The sequence below is a fragment of the Aplysia californica genome, unplaced genomic scaffold (assembly GCF_000002075.1).
Source record: "Aplysia californica isolate F4 #8 unplaced genomic scaffold, AplCal3.0 scaffold00099, whole genome shotgun sequence".
In the NCBI taxonomy this organism is placed as follows: domain Eukaryota; kingdom Metazoa; phylum Mollusca; class Gastropoda; order Aplysiida; family Aplysiidae; genus Aplysia; species Aplysia californica.
Window position 1 is genome coordinate 320109 of NW_004797369.1, and position 7947 is coordinate 328055.

General features: G+C 43.7%; 1 long non-coding RNA gene across 1 annotated transcript; it reads right to left on the bottom strand.

The window, feature by feature from the left end:
* Window positions 1-4451: 4451 nt before the first annotated feature.
* On the bottom strand, window positions 4452-7121 carry LOC101853303. Its single transcript, XR_220305.3, has 3 exons — window positions 7011-7121; window positions 5729-5813; window positions 4452-4753 (listed from the first exon to the last, which is right to left on the bottom strand). It is a non-coding gene; the product is annotated as an uncharacterized LOC101853303 (long non-coding RNA).
* Between the last annotated feature and the right edge of the window lie 826 nt (window positions 7122-7947).

Consider the following 7947-nt stretch of genomic DNA (forward strand, 5'->3'; position numbering starts at 1 on the left):
AGGGGGGGGGAGAGATTAGCCATGACTGAAGACCCAGTGAGAACGAGACTGGGCCTAGGTCAATGTTTGCTGAACGGAGAGAAACGACAAAAGCTTTGGGCTTTAGACTATTTACTTGGGAAAATACCCTGCAGTTTTTCCTTTTGTCTCGCTACATCGTTAACGGTAGAGTGTCTTGTGCACTGTCGATAGACGTGGGGAAGTCTCAGTAAAAGATACAAATAGCTCTAGTTTTGACTTTTGCGCAGTCTAGTTCTCAGATCTTCAATCTTGCTATTTTTATAGAGTACCTTGTCTTCGGTCTGTCTGCTGGGATGTTGTATTCCTCTCAGCCCGGGAGAATTTTACCTTTGATCTCAACCTTATCTTTTTTTTTAGCCCCGCCCTCATTTTGATCCACCCGTCTTTTGACCCACCACCCGCCACTGCATCTGCTCTGTTTGACGTGTGTAATCTGCCAGCCTTCACCACAGCCGTTACACTTTCTGATACTCTCAGATATACTTCGGTATTCCGATACTCCCGCCAATCTAGGCTTTGATGTCATCGGCCTTCGTATAGCTTACGAAACCATAACGTGAATCGTGCTGACAAAATAGTCACTTCTCGCAATCCACGAATGGAGATTTTAGCTGAAGCTATTTAAGCTTAGAGCCAAGGTCCACATACTCCGCTTTCGTACCCTTAGGTACTCACAAAGTGCGTATAGAAGCGTTCCACCTTTTATTTCTACATTACCTGGACTCACTGCGGACGACACGCTTCCTCACGCTTAGGCGGACCCTCCATAGACGGCACACGGCACATGACTGACTGTCTTGTCGGCACGTGCCGTGCCACAGGCCAATACCCCTCCCTCCCTCCTTAGGCCATAGCACGACATCACAACTCAACACATTACAACCATGGATTCGTCTGATGAAGATACGCTGATCATGTTAGCAATTCTAAATAATCGGAAAAAGAAGTGGAAAAAGCGGACCATGTGGTGCTGAGAACATTTTCTATTGAGGGTAGTAGAGGAGAGTTTCATCGAAATTTCAGCTCCTTGATGAGACGTAGAGATGAGACCTTGTTCTTCAATTACCTAAGAATGTCATACGGAACGTCTTTGATCTTTGTTGTGATACTCCGGGTTTTGGGGGTCCCAAAGAAGCTGTCGGTCTCTCACAATTTCAATAATTTTTCTTGTAGTCATCCATTTTGGCAGCACAAGACACAAAAAACGAGCAATGCAGCACAGCAAGGCACGCAAGGTTTCGTCGTGGCTGTGTCGTGCGTCACTGGAGTGTGCAACTCTATATCATATGGTTGTGTTTAATTATATTTCGCATGCGTGCCATGCGCCGCGTGCCGTCTATGGAGGGTCTGCCTTACGTGAAAAACGTATGACGTCTAGCATGTCAAACATTGTCCGCACGGGCTGTGCGGTTTTAAAAGTCGATTCTTTTGTTTGAACACTTTTACTTTTAAAATTAAATTAATGCCACTTGACTTTAATCTCAGTAGTTTCAGTCCTAAACTGTGGTTTTGGTTTCTTCGTTTGACATGTGATTTAAGAATTGCCAATAAAGCTACATCATTGTTAATTATTGAATTTGTTATTCTGAATTCCAATAGGCTTATAGGTCATTGTTATTTGTTTATTTCTGCTCCCTTTTTTTTTTCAAAGTAAACAAATGTGCCAGAAAAGAACACGCTGTTTGGGAAGCTCACAGTGGGCTCTTACTTAAATAACGGATACGGCAGAGACCATTTACGTAGGTCATATACTACCGTGACATCATCATCATCATCATCAACCATCATCAACCATCATCAACCATCATCCTCCACCATCCTCCACCATCTTCCACAACAACAGAAGCAGCAAGAAGCAACAACAACATGTTACGCAAGGCCTCACACACAGTGCACGCTTCTCCGACGCGTCTTTCTCCGAAAAAGTTGCATCGCCAAATTTTATTAACAATGGATTGAATGCACGGCGCTACAGTGGGCGCGGAGCAGACGCAGCGCTGGACAGAGCAGAAAAAGTTCAGCGTGTGCACTTGCTGCTGAAATAAAATTTCGAGCGTCTACTGTGCGGCTGAACTGTTGTGGCGTGATTGTGTAGTGTGTAGTCATAGTGAATTGTTGCATTTTGACTAGATCTACAATGGAGTCGGAGGCATGAATACACGCAGTTGAAAAAAGATGTCTTTATGACAAAGCAGATCAAAACTACTGCTTCAGGGCCATGATATCGGCCGAATGGAAGAAAAGTAGCCAACGAAGTTGAATGCAATGGTTTGAACTTTCTTTCTTTCTTTCTTTCTGTCTGTCTATCCGTCTGTTTGTCTGAACGTATGTACACTGTACAACATGTATACTTGTTTCAAACTATAGGCCTGCTGTAGCTTATTAAAGAGAGAGGCAATGATAACCCTTTTTCAATGAGAGTGTGGACTGATCAGACGTTATAGCATTTGCTGTTTTGCCATGGCAATGCACCCTGCGGTGACGAGAAATATCCCATGAAAGCATTTCTCACTTCCATTCCACTTTTGGTAGCTCTGCTCCTTATAACTCCTGGTCTGTCGAACGTTGGTAGGCCTGCTTGTGGCTCAACCACGTCATCCTCAATGTGCCGTAGCACCGATCTTCTAGGTTCTTGCATGATAATGAAATTGTGGAGCACTGTGATGGCCTTGACTGCATCTGTTGCCGATTCTGGCTGTTCATCCATTTGGCGCCACATTTGGGGAATCCTAACAAAAGAGCATTCAACTGAATTCCTCGCACGTGATAGGTGATAATTGAAAAGCTCTTTGTCATGAGTTAATTGTGTGTTTGGAGATGGCTTCATCAAATTTCCTCTGAATGGAAATGAATTCATCTGCTACGAATACAAATGGGAGGGTTGTGTCACTGTCTGTATCCTGTGGTAAATCCAGCTTGTCAGCCAGCAGTCTTTTTCCAAATTCAAACTCTCTTTTGCTGACAGGGGTTTCCAGAAATTGGTAGTTCGCTTCTCTATGTAGGGTCCAATTTCGTCCAACAAGAGCTAAACTGTTGAGTGTCTCATCCGGATATATTTCAGGCATTTTTCTTCGTCTGAAAGGATTTCTGCCATCAGGTGATGGTATTCACCCTATATTATGTGTCTCTTTTTATTGATTTTATGTGTGGGTGGTTGGCGGGTGCTCTGGTGTGGTTTCCTTCTTCTTTCCTATCAAACATCTATCGTCTTTATCTCCCCTCCTTCTTTTTTATGTTAGTTTCTCTCTTGTAACACCTCTAATCTTCGGCACTTATATGACCTTATTGTGTTGCAAGTGCCGTAAAACTCTTACTAAAACTAAAACTTTTTTAAAAAAAACTGATTCTATGTACCCAATATCTACCGCGGGATCGTCTCCTGTTATGGAGACATGAAAGCATCAACAATTGAAGAACCTCTCTAGCCATCCTCATCGACTGACTCGTGGCCGAATGAACCGACTGAACCGAAAGACGCAGCCACTGTGTTTGCTAGAAAAGAAGTCGGAACAGACGCGGCGAGTAACTTTAAAGTGCATCGCTGCAGCTGAGGCCACTATGTCTGCGCACCAACTGTCAGCCTTTCAATTTGTGGCATGGCCTTCCTCCAGTTCGTATTATGTTTTTGAATATGTAATGTAGTCCACATAAATTCAAAAAGGCTTCGGAAGCTTGCCTTCGTCAAGCGAAAATGATATGCTAAACATTTTCTGTTATCAAGAATTTGGTGTAACATTCTAAATTCTCCAGTTTTGCCTCGTCCTTTGAATATGGGTAGTACCCAGAATAGGCGGCGACCTTTCATCTCCTCTTCAACCACTGCCATAAAAAAAATATGTAATCCTCGTTAACGCCATTTCTCTAGATCTACATCTACGTCTGGTGCGCAAAATATTACCGTACGTGTGAGGACATTGTGGACACGGGCTAGCCGCTACGTTAACGTACGTACTTTGTGATGAAGCGTGAGGAAGCGGAAGTACTGGCGCTGTGGACCCCGGCTCTAATGTCTTTTATCATTTCTTATAACTGTGCAAATCCAGTCTATGAATGTGATGTATCTGTCGGTGTCCATAGAGACAATATAACCGAGAACTGACTCCGTTTAGTTTTAGTAAGGGTTTCACGGCACTTGCAACACAATAAGGTCGTATAAGTGTCGAAGATTAGATGCGCTACAAGAGAGTAACAAACACAAAAGGAGGAGAGATCAGAAAGATAGACGTTTGGTAAAAAGAAGGAGCAAACCACACCAGAGCACCCGCCAACCACCCACAGAATTGCCTCAACATGTCGCACACCACACAAATAAATGCAGAAACACAAACAAACAAACACTACATAAACACCACACAAATAAATGCAGAAACACAAACAAACAAACACTACACATGTATTACCACACGGCACAAATGAATGCAAAAACGCAATGATGAGCACTCATTACTTTATTCAAGTATTCTCTACCACCACAATCTTGGGTCAACGACATGGCCTAGTCAGCAAAGCAGAGTCCTCTGTAGATCTACGAGCTTCTGTGCCAGTCAGCCATGACCTTGACCTACTTCGGGGGGGGGGGGGTCTTCTGTCTATGAGAGAGACCTACTTCTTGGGGGGGGGGGGATATTCTGTCTTTGAGAGAGAGAGAGACCGTTAGACGGAGGAACACTGGCTCGTCACTTCCACGTCGTTGAGGAAAAACTCGGCGTTACATCCGCCACAGTAGTTGGCCCTGCAAGGAGAAGTTCAACATATTTAGCTATATAAATCTCTCTATATCTATCTCTTTATCTATATCTATCTCTCTCTATCTATATCTATCTCTCTCTATCTATATCTATCTCTCTCTATCTATATCTATCTCTCTCTATCTATATCTATCTCTCTCTATCTATATCTATCTCTCTCTATCTATATCTATCTCTCTCTATCTCTATCTCTATATCTATCTCTATATCTATCTCTATATCTATCTCTATATCTATCTCTATATCTATCTCCCTATATCTATCTCCCTATCTATCTCCATATCTATCTCCATATCTATCTCCATATCTATCTCCATATCTATCTCCATATCTATCTCCATATCTATCTCCATATCTACACATTATGTAACGTCGTGGAGAAATCAGGTGCTTGTCAAAATAATGAAACTGAAAAAAATGTGCTATACTATATTCGTGAATAGTTATCAAATATACCCCTCCCCACCCGCCAAAAACAAGGAACCTCTGGCCTTAACGTGCAACATCCGTGGTCACAGTGGGCTGACCGACTTTGTGGTTTTTATCATCATCCATCATCATCCATCACCATCCATCATCCATCATCATCCATCACCATCCATCATCCATCCATCATCCATCATTCATCAGAGAAGTCCGAAAGAAAACGCAGCAGTTCCCCCTATGTTGTTCCGGCACAGTTATGAGCACGACATTGATGAATCAGCCCATTTACAATTCTACTGTGCATAAGAACATGGTAATATACCCCCTTTGGGAATGGCCTAAAGACAACTTCAGTCAGTAGCACTGCCCTGGTTGGGGGTTGGGGGGGGGGGGGAGGTGAGGGGTCAGGTCAGCCTGGGTTAGCCCTGCGCCCCGAGAGACAGGGTCAAATCCCGCCTCCTGGAGTGTCCAAATTGTGCCGATGTCGACGTGAAAAAAAGACCCAAACAACGTATTTTTAGATAGGTTCTCACCTGCACTCGGCGTTCGGGTGTTCGGGACACTCAGCAAACATGCAGGGGTTGAAGAAACAGTTCTCCTCCACACACGGCGCGGCGTCTGATCACACAGAAACACATACAGGGTCAGGGTTTGGTTTTGTCTTTTTTGTTTTGTCTTTGTTGTCTTTTGTGTGTGTGGGAGGGGGGTTACGGTGCTTGCAACTGCATGAGGCCATAATTAATATGTGCACGCCGGACACATTGCTTATTTTAGGTTTGGCAGGAATTACATTGGAATGTAGCTTGGGTGGCGGTCACAGCCTACTTTTGTCGACCGATTTTTGGACCACCAAGGGATCTTTAACTTACACAACATGCACACGGAACTCCCGAGATTTCTTTGCCCTTCTCCGAGAAGGTTAAGGGTTAGATCTTACCTACCCTAAGATCAGGGGTGCAACTAAAAGGCAGCAGTAAGAAGTAGCCAAGGAGAAGCAGTAGAACGGCAGCAGAAATAGTCAGGAGCCTAGAGGACTAGGCAGAAAGAGTGTGCGTGTGTGTGTGTGTGGGGGGGGGGGGGGGGGGTAGGAGAACGTAGAGACGAAAGCAGACGACAGAAAATGGTCAAGAGAGCAGGAATGGTAAAAGGTTGACATTTTTAGGAAAGAAAAGTTTCCATCACTGTCAGGTTGTTGTTGTTTTTACCTGGGACCTATTGAATGAGAGGCGAACACCGTACCTATTGTCCACGAGAGCCCCCATGGTCTCCGCGTGTGTTACTGGAAAAATAGGCGGCACAAGAGCCAGGGGAAGGCCAAGCAAAACCAACGGAAAGAACGTATATTTGTCACCTTAAACACAAGAGGGATATCCCGAAAAATGCTGTTTTGAGAAAATCGAAGGTAAATTTTATGGACCCTCGTTCAGTTTCTTTAAAAGACAAGAAGGGTTTTCTTTATAACCAAACAAATATACGCACCAATGAACAGAGCTGCAAGCTCATCTCTGCTGTGGAACACGCTGTCAAACTTTGAAAAACGACATTTTCTCTTTAGGATTTCTCAGCTGACTACAACTACTATATAAATCTAGATCTAATATGGCTCTGTTCGTTTGTGCGGACAGTCAGTCTAGCATAAGATGGTCTCAAGGTTGTCTTCATGCAGCTTCTTTCATGGCTAATTCTTCCTATGTTTGAAGCGCAGATTCTGTGGCAGTGCTTGCATGTCAGTGACGTAGATCGAAGCTACTACTACTATGACTGCAGTTCTACAATGATAGCAAAAGAAACCCCGACAACAAGCAGAATACTTACATGACATGGCGACGAAGCTGAGACACAGGAGAAGAACCAAGTATTTCATGATGTCAGATGTGCGGATCGTTAGTTCCTGGCTTGACAGTTATTGAATCGTATCACATCTGCAGGTGCCGACTCCTGGGTTTTTATATCACACAGCTGCTGGGCACCTACTCGGATCCTGCACTATTCGATTATATAATCGTCTTCACCCGTATCCGATTAATTGCGTCCAGATACATGCCCATCTGTTAGATCGACAGCTTGTTCACTTTCGTCTGATCGCGTTGAAAAGATTTTCGCACATTTAAGACGTTACCTTAGCCCAAGAAAACGTTAGATCAACACGGCACTTCTACGGGCCAGCGACCATACAAAAATAGTTTGCCCAAAAATCTGGATCCAGTAATAAAAGAGACTTTTTTCTTCGGGCCCTATTACATGCAAAATCTACTCTTTGGATGAAAACACAGTATCACTTAAATAAATGGCTTACAGTAACCTTGCCAACAACTTGCTCATTTTGAGACAGCGACACCATCCTGCCCCTACATTTCAGTGTAAGCTTGAAGATTTCATCCCCCGGCTGTCTAGACGTCTCCACGTGCTCCACGTGAGTCTAAAAAATTACTCACCCCGTCTCTTGAATTGTGTTCCTTGGGCGAACTTAAAGTGCTTTAGGTGTATGCTGTAAATCCCCTATTATTTGTATTTACCCGCTTTAGGCTTACATCAAAGAAAACGTTTACAGTGACCGTTCTGAATGGGCACTTGGATTCTGTTGATCATCCAACTTTATGTTTGTTTGTTTGTTTAGTATAGGGTTTTACGGCGCTCGCAACTGCATAAGGTCATATGAGCGCGAGGGACACACCTAATACTTTTTCGTTGGTAGGAAATTTTTAATTTTGCCCGGGTGGCGGCCGAAGCCTACTCTTATCGATTTTAGACC